Raw genomic sequence first — 17,611 nt, forward strand, 5'->3', positions numbered from 1 at the left:
TGTGCTTACTACAATGAAGATGGGCATATGACTCAAGACTGCAGAGCCCTGAAAACAAACTTGGAAGACCTGGTGAGACAAGGCCATCTGAGAGACCTTGTTGATGAGGCCAGGACGAGGGAAGAATAGGCAAGATTGCCTCAGGCGCCTGCAGCTCCACCTCCCCTAGCCCCACAACCTCAGGCAGGAGGACCTCGGGTAGTCAATATGATTCACTCGAAGGTCAACGAGAACGAAATTAGGGGGGAGACCCAGAAGGTGAGCACCTACAACATGTCTACCAAGTCAGGGAGAAGAGACATCGGGCAGAGGAGTGCCAAGAACCAGTAGTGTCTTTTTCGGAAGCTGACCTTAAGATGGTGCAGCATCCGCATAATGACGCCTTGGTAGTATCCCTCCAAGTTGGGGAGTGCCAAGTAAAACGCATCCTGATTGACTAAGGCAGCTCTTGCGACATCATGTACATTCGATGTTACAAGGAGCTCGGCCTTCACCCAGATGATATGGAGCAATCCAATAGCCCAATGATCGGGTTCAATGGAACGCCGACATGGCCACTGGGAACAACCAACTTAGAGGTGCAGGCAGGCACCAGGAAGATAACAACAGAGTTCACCGTAATCGACACACCTTTCCCTTACAACATTATCTTGGGAAGGCCATGGTTGCATGCAATGGGGGCAGTTCCCTCAACACTGCATTAACTATTGCGGTACCCAACAGAGCATGGGATTGAAAAAGTAAGAAGAGATCAACTGCAGGCAAAAAATTGCTCATTAGCAGCAATGAAATCCACATGCAGCATTCGAGAACCAGAAAAGGCAGAGATTGAAGACGAGGACGTGGAGGTCCTAGAAGATGTCGGCAAGGAGCCGGCCAAAAAGAGTGAAGAAGCACTGAAGAAAATCCTCGTCCAGGAAGGGGATGAAGAACGCTTCTTTCTTCTCAGCTCGGGCTTAGCTGAAGAAGAGAAAAAAGAATTGGAAGCTTTTTTGAGAGAAAACATTGAGGTGTTCGCGCGGACGCCTTACGAAATGCTAGGCATTGACCCCGAGGTCACTTGCCATAGGCTGAACGTTAACAAGTCGGCCAAACCTGTAATTCAACGAGCAAGAAGACCAACGTTGGTATACGTCGAAGCAGTGGAAGAAGAAGTAGACAGACTTCTCGAGGCAAGGGCCATTCGAGAAGTAAATTACCCGACATGGCTATCGAACACAGTAGTGGTGAAGAAGAAGAACGGTAAATGGAGGGTCTGTGTAGACTTTACTAGTTTAAACAATGCCTGTCCCAAAGACAGCTTTTCTCTATCCAAGATTGACCAACTAGTTGACGCCACTTCGGGGCATGGGAGGATGAGCTTCCTGGATGCATACAGGGGGTACCATCAAATAGCCATGTACCCCCCACATGAAGAGAAGACTGTGTTTATCACCCCCAAAGGACTGTATTGCTATAGAGTGATGCCTTTTGGGCTGAAAAACGCAGGAGCAACATACCAAAGATTGGTAACCAAGATGTTCAAACACCTGATTGGCGGAACGGTAGAAGTGTACATTGACGACGTGGTCATGAAGACCAAGGAACCTGAAGGTCATCTGGCCAACCTGAAAGCAGTCTTCGACATCCTTAAGACATATCGGCTCTGGCTCAATGCAGTAGAGTGTGCATTTAGAGTAGGATCTGGTAAGTTTTTAGGATACCTGGTGACTAGAAGGGGCATAGAGGCCAGCCCAGATCAGATCAAGGCCACACTGGATTTGAAGAGCCCAACGTCGGCAAAACAGGTGCAAATGCTAACTGGAAGGGCTGCAGCCCTGAATAGGTTCATCAGCAGAAGTTCAGACAAATGCAAACCTTTCTTCAACTTGGTGAAGAAAGCCATGAACTTCCTATGGACCGAGGAATGCGAAGACGCTTTGGCCGACCTAAAGAAGTACTTGACCACAGCTCCAGTTCTTTCAAATCCAGAACCTGGGGGGAGCTGTTCCTGTACTTAGCGGCTTTAGAACACGCAGTGAGCGCAGTGGTAATCCGAGAAGAAAAAGGGGAGCAAAAGGCTATTTACTATGTAAGCAAAACCTTGGCCGATGCAGAAACAAGGTATCTATCCTTAGAGAAATTGGCACTGGCTTTGGTAATGGCTTCAAAGAAGTTGAACCATTACTTCCAGGCCCATAAAATTGTGGTGTTAACTGAACACCCCTTGAAGTCCTTGCTGCAACAATGAGACTTTACAGGAAGAATAGCCAGATGGGCAGTCGCCCTGGGCCAATATGACCTGGACTACAGACCCAAAACAACAATCAAAGGCCAAGTTCTGGCCGACATCGTGGCTGAGTTCACGCCAGAATCTATCGTACATCGGACCCCGTTGAGCCAAGATGAACGATATCCAAACAAGTAAGGAGAAGCCCAGGTAAAGGCGAAAGAACAAAAGAAAGAAGAAAAACTCAGACCCTGCAGCATTTACATCGGCGACTCCTTTCGACTGTTCGTTGATGGGAGTTCCAACCGACAGGGAGAGGGGGTAGGGGTAGTTTTGATATCTCCAGATGGGTAGATAATAGAACAATCGACTCGTTTGGGGTTCAAGGCCTCAAACAATGAAGCAGAATATGAAGCACTCATTGCAAGGCTGAAGCTGGCATCAGCAGTGCAAGCAGATGAGGTAATAGTTTTTTTGTGATTCACAACTAATAGTTAATCAGACAACAGGCGAGTTTGCAGCCCGAGATGAATGAATGTTGGCCTACGCAAAGGAGGTCATCAGGTTGTCAGCTTTGTTTCAGAACTTCCGACTACTTCAGGTAAGCCGAGATGATAACAGCCACGCCGATGCGTTGGCCAACCTAGCTAGTGTGGTACAACCTGGAAAAGCAAGGACCATAATGGTTGATTACCTGTCGGGCCCGAGCATCGAACCACTGACCACAGAGCGCGAAGCGATGTGTGTGGACATGGGACCAAGCTGGATGGATGCAATTGTTACATTCTTGAAAGAAGGAAAGCTACCAAACAACCACAAGGAGGCACACAAGATCAGATTGAAGTTGGCAAGATTCAGTCTGACAGCAGAGGGACACCTCTACAGAAGATCCTTCACTGGACCCCTTTTGAGGTGTGTACATCCTTCACAAGTTGAAGATTTTTATATGAAATTCATGAAGGAATTTGTGGAAGCCACTCTGGAGGCAGATCACTTGCCCATAAGGCCATTACCCAGGGGTATTGGTGGCCCTACATGCAGAAAGATGCAGAAGCCTATGTGAAGATGTGTGAAAAATGTCAAAGATTTGCATCTCTGATACACTAGCCAGCAGGAGACTTGAACCCAGTATCCAGTCCTTGGTCGTTTGCCCAATAGGGCATGGATCTCGTTGGGAAACTACCCCAAGCAACTGGACAAAGAAAATACCTGCTGGTTGCGACAGACTACTTCACTAAGTGGATAGAAGCTGAGCCCCTTGCCAAAATCCCAGATGTTGATGTAAAGAGCTTCATATGGAAGAACATCATCACCAGATTTGGAATTCTAAGGGCAATAGTTACCGACAACGGAACACAATTCGACAACAAATTGATTAAGAACTTCTGTGCAAAGTTCAAGATCAAGAACTACTTTTCAACCCCAAGCTTTCCCCAAAGCAATGGACAAGCAGAAGCATCCAACAAAGTTATGTTGGATGGGATAAAGAAGAGGCTGCAGGCAGCGAAAGGAAAGTGAGTGGATGAACTACCAAGTGTGCTCTAGGCGTATCGAACTACGCCGAGAAGATCAACGGGGGAATCCCCCTTTGCCATAGCCTATGGCACAGAAGCTGTCATTCCGTTGGAAGTCGGCATCCCTGGGATCAGAACCTAGGGAGTAGAGAACGGGACTAATGATGTACTCTTAGCTCGAGATCTGGACCTACTAGTAGAAAGAAGAGAGAGAGTTGCAATTCAGCTGGCAGCATACCAGCAGCAACTTGCCAGAGCTTACAATAAAAAATTTAACCCAAGGGAGTTCCAAGTTGGCGACCTAGTCTTGAGAAAAGTCGTCGGCAACAAGAAGGATCCCAGAGAGGGCAAGCTTGGCCCAAACTAGGAAAGATCTTACAGAATCACTTCGGTATTGGGCAATGGGGCATATCGGCTTGAAGATAATAAGGGCAAAGCATTGCCAAGGCCTTGGAACACTTGTAATCTGAAATTCTTTTATCATTAGATTTTCCTTGTTTCTTGCCGACATAATGAATAAAATTTCAGTAGAATTCTTCTACATTTCTTAGATACTTGCCGATATTTCTTGAATACATGGATAATGAGGCACCCCAAGTGGAACTTAGGTTCACATTAGGGGGCAGAGAAAAGATACGATGTTTAACACTTGTTGAAACTTGAGAAAAGTTTACAAGTTGAAGTTAAACCGATATGATGTTTAACACTTGTTGAAACTAGAGAAAAGTTTACAAGCTGAAGTTAAACCGATATGATGTTTAATACTTGTTGAAACTTGAGAAAAGTTTACAAGTTTAAACCGAAATGATGTTTAACACTTGTTGAAAAGTTTACAAGTTGAAATTAAACCGAAATGATGTTTAGCACTTCTTGAAACTCGAGAAAAGTTTACAAGTTGAAGTTAAACTGATATGATGTTTAACACTTGTTGAAACTTGAGAAAAGTTTACAAGTTGAAGTTAAACCGATATGATATTTAATACTTGTTGAAACTTGAGAAAAGTTTACAAGTTTAAATCGAAATGATGTTTAACACTTGTTGAAAGTTAAGAAAAGTTTACAAGTTGAAGTTAAACCGAAATGATGTTTAGCACTTGTTGAAACTTGAGAAAAGTTTACAAGTTGAAGTTAAACCGATATGATGTTTAACACTTGTTGAAACTTGAGAAAAGTTTACAAGTTGAAGTTAAACCGATATGATGTTTAATACTTGTTGAAACTTGAGAAAGTTTACAAGTTTAAACCGAAATGATGTTTAGCACTTGTTGAAACTTGACAAAAGTTTACAAGTTGAAGTTAAACCGATATGATGTTTAACACTTGTTGAAACTTGAGAAAAGTTTACAAGTTGAAGTTAAACCGATATGATGTTTAACACTTGTTGAAACTTGAGAAAAATTTACAAGTTTAAACCGAAATGATGTTTAATATTTGTTGAAACTTGAGAAAAGTTTACAAGTTTAAACTGAAATAATGTTTAACACTTGTTGAAACTTGAGAAAAGTTTACAAGTTGAAGTCAAAACTGAGATGATGATACTTGTTGAAACTTGAGAAAAAGTTTACAAGTTAAAGTTAAACGAAGTCTGTATGACCGAGGTGTGTTATCCCGAGAAGATTGCACAAAGATTGAAGTGTATACTAAAGATATATTCTAAGTATAGAATCATGCAAAAGCAGTAAACAGAAGACAAAGATACAAGCATTTAGGGAAGAAAAGTTGTATTAATATTCAAAAAAGGCACGTCGGCCAAAAGCTTACAATTGTTCCCAAAAAAAGAAAAGCAAAAGTACAAAAGATGGAAGAAAATAACATCAAAATCAAGAGTCTTCAGCAGCAGGCTGGGTTTGGATCTCGGAGGACTATTGAGAAGACATCTTGGCAACCTTCTCAGCCGCAAGTTCAGCATCAATTTCTTGAAGAGTTTCATCTAGGCTCTTATCGGCAGGAGGCATATCCGATGACGCCTTCTCAGCCGCAGCATCCTTGGCGACTTCCTCATCCTCCTCATCTTGAGTCAAGTCCAGGACTTGCTCATTTTGAGGAGGAGACTTGGCCCCAGCAACGTCTTTGGACTTCCTTACCAAAACCTCCTCCTTCTCAGACTCAGAATCGTCGTCGCCGGTTTGGCTTGGAGTTAGGGGGAATGGCAGAGGAAGGACATCGGCATTCCTGAGGGGGGAGTCCTCGGGGACATCAAGCCTTTTCAGCAAGGTCATCCAGCCAAGGTTGAAGCCCTTGTTGCATGCCAGCTTCACTTGCTTTTCATAATCCTCCGTGACGTCGGCCACCCCTTCGTTGTAGCCCTTCTCGTCGGCGGCCTTGACCTCGGCCTCTTTGGTGGCCAGAGTGTCTTGAAGCTCCTTTTGGGCCTGGGCCATCTTTTCTTCGGCCTCTCTCTTCTAGGCCTTAAGAGCCTTCTTGATGGCCTCAACAGACTCTGCCTTTTCTTCGGCATCATTTTGGGCCTTGATGGCAGCTTCGACCTGGTCTTCTAGTTTTTTCATTTTTTATTGTAAACTTTTGTTGGACTTTTGAAGACTGGAGACCTCCTTCTTCAATTCGGCTAGTTTCTCCCGATTCTCAAAAGATTGGATTGAGAAAGAATGGGCATGCTGGATGGCCAGAAAGTAAACAGAACAGAAGTTATTAGAAAAAATTACACGTATGGAATGAATAAAAATAAAGAAAACATTGCCAGACAAAGACACTTACTTGAACGGAGCGTTGAAGCATCAGAGCGTAGTTTTCGTACTTGCTCAGCTCGGCGTTTCGGTTGAGATCGCCCGGGAGAAGCAGAGCGGTACTGAGGGCTACGCCGACATTAATGTCATCGGCACTGTCGTTAGCCATAACTGGCTTATCTTCCAGAGTGATTCTGGGGGCCCAGGGGGCATCGTGTTTTTTGGACCCCGAGGTGGTTGCAGAGGATGACCTCGGCCTCTTTGATTTAGGAGAGTCGGATGGTTGGGCCTCGGCACGCCTCTTCTCCGTGGTAGGCTGGGACTTGTCACTTTCAGCCAATTTGGAGATTGGCAAGGTGTCCTCAGTGTCAACCTGAGTTACCTTTGCCTTAGGCTGAGCCTTCTTTATCCTCTTTTGCTTTGGTGGAGGCTGGGTTTGTGTTGGCTGAGCGTCAACATCAGAAGGGATGCTAGCTAAGAGGTCCTTGGCAACTACCTTTTGTCGGCCCATCTCAGCAAGAAAAACGGTTCGTCGCCGACGTTGTCGTTTGGATATCGGGATCAAGTAGGGAGCCGAGGTTGACGGCTGCTCAGCTGGATTTGAGGTTGATCCTTGGTCTGTCCGAGATGTGGACGTACCTTGTGGTGTTGTGGCAGAAGGTGGAGAAATGCTTTTCTTCTTCTTTTTTGGGACGTCGGGAAGAGCTGACTTATACGTCGGAATGAAATTAAGAAGCAGAGGGGCCTTCCGCTTGTGGACTGGCAAATTCAGTAGTTTCTTCAAGTCTTTGCTGGGGAAGAAAGACTGACGAAAGCCCTTTGGTGGCTGAGGGAGAACTGCAAAACAGAAAGAAGCATAGACATTAGAGCAAGAATGTTGAAAACTTTATGCAAGAAAGTAAGAAAACTTGTGAAGGATGGCCCTTACCAGCTCCTTCCCCGAAAACTGTTCGACTTAAGGGATAAAGATGGAGGTCATCGTTTGGCTGAAACTCCCAGTTACCTGAAACGATGAAGTAATCATCACCCGCTCCCTTGTTGGAGTGAGGGAGGTCGGCAACAATTTTGTATTCCGTGGACCTCAGCTTGAGGTAATAGATGTGGCCTTCTCTGATTTCAGGCGACACATGGTATAACAGAACTGGAAGTTGGCAAGAGTAATCCTAGCATTCTCTTGTTTTGCTAAGGCTATGGCACCATTAATAACTTGGTACGAATTGATTACAAGTTGCATTGGGTTCAACCTATAGAAGTGGAGGACTTCACAGAACAAAGGGTCAAGTGGAAACCTAAGTCCACACTCAATAAACGCTACTATTGGGAATGGCATGAGGTTTACATCGGGCATGATATAGTCGTCATCCCCAGCCAACCTCAGATGGACGTCGGCAGGGATGGAAAACTCTCGCCTAAAGTAGTCTAATTTTGTTGGGGTGTCCACCCTATGCTTCTACATACCCATGATATCGGCTTAACTCAAGGGGTTGGATTTCAGAATAAAGGTAGTTTAAAAGGGTTTTTGGGACCTCGGCAAAAAACCTAAAAATGTACAGTGGTAAGGGTTTGTATGGATCTAAAAGGAGTTCGTTTCAGTTTTTCCTAAAAACTTGTGGGTTCTATAGGCAAATCCCAAAACCTAACTCTATGGGAGCAAGATTGGAAGCAGAAATCTGGAAAAGACACAGAAAACAGAAAACAAGAACGTGTTTCAGAATCAAGAACAAGGGTGAACTACCAAGAACATTGTGATAGAGTGTGTGAAAGGGTACAAGGTCAAGAACAGTTGCAAAATTGCAGAAAAATTATGAGTAGTGCAAGTGTTCAAGACATGGGCAAAGAGCAAAGCCGTAAAATAATCACATTCAGATATATGATTCGCAAATCTAATGTTTGAACAAAGCAGCAATGACAATGAATAATGAAGAGCATCAAAAACTGAAACTAGACGAAATAGTGGCTTACCAGAAAGAGAGAAGTCGGAATGGGAATTGCCGAAGTCTGACGGCGGTTGCGAAGGCAGAAGATCGGTGAAAACCACGCTGGAAGAGGTGAGATGTAGCAATTGCAGAGTTTCAAAGCTTGGAAAAATGGAGGATTAAAGGAAGCTAGAGAGAGAAAGAATTCTGAATGAAGACAATGTAAAGTGAAAAAAAACGAAAGGGGGAAACAAGTTTTGTCATAAACTTGAAACGGCGGCAAAAGAGGGCAATTAATGCGCCTGGAACAACAAATGCGTCAGATGGCGCATGTAGGCGCGAAACGACTTATAAGCGCGTCCGGAGTACGATCCAATAAGGAAAAAACACGTGGCTAAACGGTTGAGTTGTTATGTATAACAACTCATACGTATGAAGGAGCTCTTGGAATTATTGATCTTTAAGAAGACATATCGGCCTATGATGATGATCTCGGCTAAGCCGATGTACTAGCAAGAAGGAATGATATAGGTTCCATCACCTCAGAATGCCGAGGTAATAGGACTTAGGGGGCAGTTATGGGGATATATTTTCTGAGTACCAACACGTGGCTAAGGTGACGCCGACGTGTTAGCTGAGGTGCCACGTGTCCTGGTCATGACGCCGAGGTTATCTCGGCGAGGCCGAGGTTACCTCCGAAGATATCGGAATCCGAGATAAGCGGATAAGGCACAAGAGTCCTAGAAAAGAGGAAGACTACAGTTGGGAAAGGATAAGACTCTTAGGGAGTTTATCCCAATCCTACTGGGAGTCCAAGATTGATAGTAATCCTAAGTCCATTAGAGCTAGGCTCCTGTTGGGACAATGATTGAGTTAGCTATAAAAGAGAGGCACCCCTATGGGTCTAAGGTACGCAATTTATATTCAGTCCAGTGAATCTTGCACTATTGATTATCTTTGAGAGATATACTGACTTGATCGTCCGAGTGCCCCCGGGTGGACGAACCATCGCCGGAATCTTCTCTTTCTGTTGCAGGTCAACCATGTGTCATCTATTTTGTCAGTTCTCTCCAGTTGATTACTAAGTTGGACAGCGTGATCGGAAAATCACTCACACACTAACACCATTTTAATGTAGAAAATAATATTGAAAAGACGAATATTTCCTCGTGTCCCATGTCTTTAGACATGGGAATTAGATGAATCGAACACTTAGACACATACCCACACCCATGTCTGTGTAGCATAGGTTTTAACACATTCTCAGATTCTTTCTTTTCTCCTAAAAAATTGCATCATCTAGTGTTTACAAATTTAGTGACAATAAATTGTGTTATTAGACAAGCTACACCAGCTATATTCCAACTGTGTGTAATTTCAACGCTTAAACAAAATGGAGGAGTTGTTTATATGAAGTCTTCATCAACCGTTCAATGCATAATGCTATCAAAGTTGAAAAAAATCTCTTACCTTCTCGATATTCTCCTTAATGGCATACTTGCAGGCACGCTGACAAATTTCAGTTATGTCTGCCCCAATAAACCCACGAGTGTACCGTGCAAGGGCGGCTAAGTCAACATCCTTGGAGATCGGAGACTTTCGCAAACATGCTTTGAATATCTGAAGACGGGAAGCTTCATCTGTTAGTGGGATGTAAATCAACTGGTCTAGACGTCCCGGTCTAAGCAATGCCGGATCAATAATGTCTGGCCTGTTTGTTGCCCCTATGATAAATACCGTCTTCTCTGCTGTCATCCCATCCATTTCTGTTAACAGTTGGTTCAAAACTCTGTCTGCAGCACCACCTGTATCTCCTATTGAACTCCCACGCTGAATCAGACAGGCATAGTAATTAGAAAAAGAAAGGGGAAAAAAAAAAGAAGTGTACTCATATATGAAACATCATTAAGTTATAAAAAAGAAAAAAGAAAAAGACAGGCTAATCATTGGTATCTATCTGTAATTTTAATTGTGTTCATATTCAAACAAAATTAACTTGCAAGTAATAGGCTCGGATAGTAATACCCGGGTCGCAATGGAATTGAGTTTGTGGGGATATATTTTCTGAATACCAACACGTGGCAAGGTGACGCCGATGTGTTAGTCGAGGTGCCACGTGTCCTGGTTGTGACGCCGAGGTTATCTTGGCGAGGCCGAGGTTATCTCCGAAGATATCGGAATCCGAGATAATCGGATAATAGATAAAGGGGGCAAGAGTCCTAGAGTAAAGAGAAGACTTTGTTAAGATAAGGATAAAGCTCTTAGGGAGTTTATCTTTATCTCTTGAGGAATCCAAAGTAAGCACTGAATGGGAGTCCATAGAAGTCAGGCTTCTAGTGGGACTAGGATTGAGTTGGCTATAAAAGAGAGGCACTCCCGTGGGTCTAAGGTACGCAGTTTTATGCTTAAGCTTGTGAGTTTAGCACTTGATTATCTTTGAGAGATATATTGACTTGATCGTCGGAGTGCCCCTGGGTGGAAGAGCCACCGCCGGAGACTTTTCTTTCTGTTATAGGTTTGCTGAAGCCATCTATTCTGCCAGTGCTCTCCAGCTGATTACTAGGCGGGCAGTGTGGTCAGATTTTCACCCACACAATTTGGCGCCGTTTGTGGGAAACTTAGAAGAATAGATGGCCAGTGACGGACAGAGGGAAAACATTGGGGGCGACACTCCTGCTGGGAGTGGCAGACCAATTGACCTTGACGTTGAAGGAGACAACCATAGTACAGAAAATCATGACCAGGGCCACGGAGAGAAAGACGTCAGCCAGGAGGGCGACACTTCGAAGAGGACAGACCAAAGCAAGTATTATAATGAAGATAACCTTCAGGTATGGAGGGATAGGTGCCTACGGAGAGATGAGAAAGTAAAAGACTTGGCAAACAAGTTGGCAGACCTACAGTCAGTGGTCAACTTCATGATGCAAAACAATGTTATGCAGCCACCATACCCGTTGCAAGATACGCCGATGCCAGCAATTAATACCCAGAAGGGAGGAAGGAAAGCAATCCCCGAAGCCCCTCAGCACACCAGGAGTGGAAGACACTCTCACCGACCTTCTAGGGAGGTCGGACGAGAGGAGCCGAGGTAAGAAGAGTCCCGAAGGACACATCACATGAAGGATCCAGGGCCCAAAGAACATCGGCATGTTCAAGGGCAAGCACTCTGCTTTGATACAACCCATGGAGAAAGATCGAAACGGGCCCACCACGAGGCCGAAAGTAGTGTACCAAAAAGATTAAAGTCCAGAGATAGCCGAGCTCCAGGTAGGAGTAAAGAAGACTTGAAGGATTACCTCAAAAGGAGGCAGCAGAATGTTGAAGCCGAGGTGACTTTCCCAGTTAAGCCGAGAACACCATTCTCAGTGGAACTGGACAAATTTGAAGCACCAAAGAGATTCAGTATGCCGAGGTTCCAAATTTATGATGGTAAGTCAGATCCCAACTTTCATGTTGGACTATACCTGAATTCAATGGCATTATATAGTGGGAACGAGTCGTTGCTCTGCAAAGTATTCCCCTCATCCTTTGGAGAGATCGCATCCGATTGGTTCCATAAACTACCGAAGGGAAGCGTAAAGACGTGGGAAGGCCTGGCTAAGATGTTTGTGGCCAGCTTTGTGACGAACAAACTATAGCCCTTGAGGGTCGACGCTCTGATGGCTTTAAGAATCACCAAGGATAAAGGCCTGAGGGCCTACGTGAAGAGGTACTACGAGGTGTTCAATCGAATACTCGAATGCAACCAAGAGGTGGCGATGGTGTCTTTCAAGAACGGCCTGAAAGATGATTGCCCATTACGGAAGTCTTTGGCAAAAACATTGCCAAAAAGCATGGAAGAACTCATGGCGAGAATCGAGAAGTACGCCAGAGCCGAGGAAGATACGTCGGGAAATAAAGAGATAAAGCCGGAGAAGGGAAACGGCTCGTCGAAGCGAGGCCGAGGTAACAACGGGCCGACCAAACAAGAAACTGAATTGAGGGGTAAACAGGCAGTGACGACGGTGTTCCGAATCCCAATCCATAAAGTCCTGGATCAAATACGAAACCAACCTTATTTCAGGGCACCAGCAAGAGCACCAGGGGAATTTATGGGAAGAAATGTTGGTAGGCGCTGTGCTTACCACAATGAAGAAGGACACCCAACTCAGGGTTGCAGAGCCTTAAAAGCACACTTAGAAGACCTGGTAAGACAAGGCCTTCTGAGGGACCTGGTTGATGAAGCCAGGACAAGGGAAGAACAAGTAAGATTGCCTCAAGCACCAGCAACACCACCACCCCCAGCACAGCAACCATAGGCAGGAGGACCACGGGTGGTTAATGTAATCCACTCAAAGGTGAACGAAAGCGACATTCGGGGAGAAACCCAAAGAGTAAAACACCTGCAGCACGTGAACCAGGTCGGACACAAAAGAAGTCGGCCTGAGGAGTACCGAGGACCGATGATAGCCTTCACTAAAGCTGACCTAGAGATGGTCCAGCATCCGCACAACGATGCCCTGGTAGTATCCCTCCAGGTTGGGGAGTGCCAAGTGAAGCGCATCCTGATTGATCAAGGCAGCTCTTGCGACATCATGTATGTCAGATGTTATAAGGAGCTGGGCCTTCATCCTGACGACCTGGAACAATCCAGCAGCCCGATGGTCGGCTTCAATGGAACGCCGACGTGGCCACTGGGCGCAGCAAGCGTGGAAGTACAAGCTGGTACTAAGAAGATCAAGACAGAATTTATGGTAATTGACACACCCTCGCCATATAACATCATCTTGGGAAGGCCATGGTTGCATGCAATGGGGGCAGTTCCCTCAACGTTACATCAACTATTGCGGTTCCCAACGGAGCATGGGATTGAGGAAATTAGAGGAGATCAACTGCAAGCAAAAAATTGCTCCTTGATAGCAATGAAGTCTACCTGCTGCGTGCGAGAGCCAAAGAAGACAGAAATTGAAGATAAGGACGTGGAAGTCCTAGAAGACGTCGGCAAAGAAACAGCTGAGAAGAGCGAAGAGGCGCTAAAGAAAATCCTCGTCCAGGATGGGGATGAAGAACGGTTCTTTCTTCTCGGCTCAGGCTTAGCCAAAGAAGAGGAGAAAGAGTTGGAAACTTTTCTAAGAACCAACATTGAGGTTTTCGCCTGGACACCTTACGAAATGCCTGGCATTGACCCCGAGGTCACTTGCCACAGACTGAATGTCGGCAGATCGGCAAAACCTATGATTCAACGAGCCAGAAGACCGACGTTGATGCACGTCGAAGCAGTAGAGGAAGAGGTAGATAGACTTCTGGAGGCCAAGGCCATCCGAGAAGTTCACTACCCAACATGGTTGTCCAACACAGTAGTAGTGAAGAAGAAGAACGGCAAATGGAGGGTTTGTGTAGACTTTACCAGCCTCAACAAAGCCTGCCCCAAAGACAGCTTTCCTCTGCCCAAGATTGACCAGCTCGTAGATGCTACTTCAGGGCATGAAAGGATGAGTTTTCTGGATGCATACAGGGGGTACCACCAGATTGCCATGTACCCTCCAGACGAGGAGAAGACCGCGTTCATCACCCCTAAAGGCCTGTACTGTTACAAGGTAATGCCTTTTGGGTTGAAAAATGCAGGAGCAACTTACCAAAGGTTAGTAACAAAGATGTTCAAGCACCTGATTGGCAAAATGGTAGAAGTCTACATCGATGACATGGTCGTGAAGACCAAGGAATCTAAGGGTCATCTTACCGACCTAAAAGAGGTCTTTGATATACTCAAAACATACCGGTTCCGACTCAACGCATCAAAGTGCGCGTTTGGAGTTGGATCAGGTAAGTTTTTAGGGTATCTGGTAACAAGAAAGGGCATTGAGGCCAGCCCAGACCAAATCAAGGCCATCCTAGAGCTGAAGAGCCCGACGTCAGCAAAACAGGTTCAGATGCTTACTGGGAGGGCGGCAGCCCTAAACAGATTCATCAGCAGAAGCTCAGATAAGTGCAGACCCTTCTTCAACTTGGTGAAAAAAGCCACAGACTTTCTGTGGATAGAAGAATGCGAAGCCGTTTTAACCGACCTGAAGAAGTACTTGACCACAACTCCGGTTCTTTTCAATCCAGAACCAGGGGAAGAACTGTTTTTGTACTTGGCAGTTTCAGAACACGCAGTCAGTGCAGTACTAATCCGAGAAGAAAAAGGGGAGCAAAAGACTGTTTACTATGTAAGCAAAACCTTGGCCAGCGCAGAAATAAGGTATTTACCACTAGAGAAATTAATGCTAGCCTTAGTAACAACTTCAAAGAAGTTGAACCATTACTTTCAGGCGCACAAGATTGTGGTCCTAACAGAACATCCACTGAAGTCCTTGTTGCAACAAGGAGACTTAACAGGAAGGATAGCAAGATGGGCAGTAGCCCTGGGTCAGTATGACCTGGAGTTCAGGCCGAGAACAGCAATTAAAGGCCAAGTTTTGGCTGACTTCGTGGCAGAATTCACGCCCGAAACCATCGAACATCGGGCTCTGTTGAGCCGGGCTCTGTTGAGCCGGGCTCTGTTGAGCCAGGCTGAGCATTGTCCCAGCAAGCAAGGAGAATCCCAGCCAAAGGCAAAAGAGCAAAGGAAGGAAAAACTCAGACCCTGCAGCATCTACATCGGCGACTCATTCAGACTGTTTGTTAATGGAAGTTCGAACCGACAAGGAGCAGGGGCAGGAGTACTGCTGATATCTCCAGATGGAGAAATAATAGAATAATCCATCCGTTTAGGGTTCAAGGCCTCAAACAATGAAGCGGAATACGAAGCATTAATTGCAAGCCTAAAGCTGGCAGCAGCAGCAGAAGCAGATGAGGTAATTGTTTTTTGTGATTCACAACTTATTGTTAACCAGTCAACAGGAGAATTTGCAGCCAGAGATGAAAGGTTGTCGGCATATACAAAAGAGGTCATTAGATTGGCAGCCCTATTTCAGAACTACCGACTACTCCAAGTTAGCCGAGATGACAACGCCCACGCCGACGCGTTGGCTAACCTGGCAAGTTCAATGCAGACTGGAAAAACAAGGACAATTATGATCGACTATATGTCGGGCCCGAGCATAGAACCACAGAGCACAGAGCAAGAAAGAATGTGCATGGACTTGGGACCAAGCTGGATGGATGCAATCGTTGCATTCCTAAAAGAAGGAAAGCTGCCAGAAGATCGTAAGGAGGCACACAAAGTCAGATTGAAATCTGCAAGATTCAGTCTGACAGAAGATGGACACCTCTATAGAAGGTCCTTCACTGGACCCCTTTTAAGGTGCGTATACCCTTTGCAGGTTGAAGATTTCCTATATGAAATTCATGAAGGAATTTGTGGAAGCCATGCTGGGGGGCAAATCTTTAGCCCACAAGGCCATTACCCAGGGGTATTGGTGGCCCTACATGCAAAAGGATGCTGAAGCCTACGTGAAGAATTGTGAACAATGTCAAAAGTTTGCACCTTTGATACATCAGTCAGCTGCTGACCTAAACCCAGTATCCAGCCCTTGGCCGTTTGCCCAATGGGGCATGGATCTTGTTGGGCAACTTCTCCAGGCAACTGGGCAGAGAAAATACTTGCTGGTAGCAACAGATTACTTTACGAAGTGGATAGAGGCAGAACCTCTTGCTAAAATCTGAGATGTGGACGTCAAGAACTTTAAATGGAGAAACATCATCACCAGATTCGGGATTCCAAGATCAATAGTCCCCGACAACGAAACGCAGTTTGACAGCAAACTCATCAAGAACTTTTGTACGAAATTCAAGATCAAGAATTACTTTTCAACACCAAGTTTTCCCCAAAGTAATGGGCAAGCAGAAGCATCCAACAAAGTAATTTTGGATGGAATAAAGAAGAGGCTGCAGGTAGCAAAAGGAAAGTGGGTAGACGAGTTGCCCAACGTACTTTGGGCATATCGGACTACGCCGAGAAGATCAACAGGGGAATCCCCCTTTGCCATGACTTATGGCACAGAAGCAGTCATCCCATTGGAGGTCGGCATCCCAGGGATCAGGACCCAGGGAGTAGAGAATGGCACAAATGACATACTCTTAGCCCGAGATCTGGATCTTTTGGAAGAACGAAGAGAGAAAGCTGCAATTCAGCTCGCAGTATACCAGCAACAGCTTGCTAGAGCTTACAACAAGAAGGTCAATCCAAGAGATTTTCAAATCGGCGACCTAGTCCTGAGAAAAGTCGTCGGCAACAAGAAAGATCCCAGAGAGGGCAAGCTTGGCCCAAACTGGGAGGGACCCTACAGAATTACTTCGGTATTAGGCAATGGAGCTTATCGGCTTGAAGATAACGAGGGCAAAACACTGCCAAGACCTTGGAACACTTGTAATTTAAAATTCTTCTATCATTAGATGTGCAGTATTTTTGGCCGATGTCATCAATAAAATCTTTGCCCTTTTCTTTAAAACACATATGATTGATAAAGTTACATATTGGTGTTTTTGAGACATGAATAATGAGAACCCAAGTACAACTCAGGTTCACATTAGGGTCAGAGAAAAGACAGAGATACTTAATTCACTTGTTGAAATTTGTAGCAATTTATAAGTCGAAGTTAAGCCGAGATTATTCCTTAATTCACTTGTTGAAATTTGTAGCAATTTACAAGTTGGAGTTAAGATGATTCCTTATCTTCACTTGTTGAAATTTGTAACAATTTACAAGTTGAAGTTAAGCCGAGATTATTCCTTAATTCACTTGTTGAAATTTGTAGCAATTTACAAGTTGGAGTTAAGCTGATTCCTTATCTTCACTTGTTGATATGTTTTGCAATTTACAAATTGAAGTTAAGCCGAGATTACTGTTTCTCTTCACTTGTTGAAATTTGTAGCAATTTACAAGTCGAAGTGAAGCCGAGGTTACAGTTCGCACATTTATAGCAATCTACAGGTTGGTCCAACCAAAGAAGATGCTTAACACTTGTTGAAATTTGTAGCAATTTACAAGATAATGTTAAGCCGACATGTGATCATCTGTTGAAATTTGCAGCAATTTGCAGGTTGAGGTAAAAGCTAAGTATATTATTTAAACACTTGTTGAAATTTGTAGCAATTTACAAGTAGATCATGGTTTAGCACTTGTTATAACTTGAGAAATGTTTGCAAAGATAGCATTGAATAGTATATACTTGTTGAAATTCATAAAAAAGTTTGCAGGTCAGTATCTTGCCGAAGTAAAGCTTGTAGTTATTATACCCGAGATATGTAACCCCGAGAAGATTTCATAAAGGTGGCAAAATATGAAAGGCATAAAAAATATTCTAAGTATAGAACCATATAAAAGCA

General features: G+C 44.6%; 1 pseudogene; it reads right to left on the minus strand.

Moving 5' to 3' along the window:
• LOC114269390 (cell division control protein 48 homolog A-like) overlaps positions 1-17,611 on the minus strand; it is a 63,898-nt pseudogene that overhangs the window by 22,212 nt on the left and 24,075 nt on the right.

The sequence above is a fragment of the Camellia sinensis genome, chromosome 4 (assembly GCF_055761805.1).
Source record: "Camellia sinensis isolate YWXY chromosome 4, ASM5576180v1, whole genome shotgun sequence".
NCBI classification, from domain to species: Eukaryota; Viridiplantae; Streptophyta; class Magnoliopsida; order Ericales; family Theaceae; genus Camellia; species Camellia sinensis.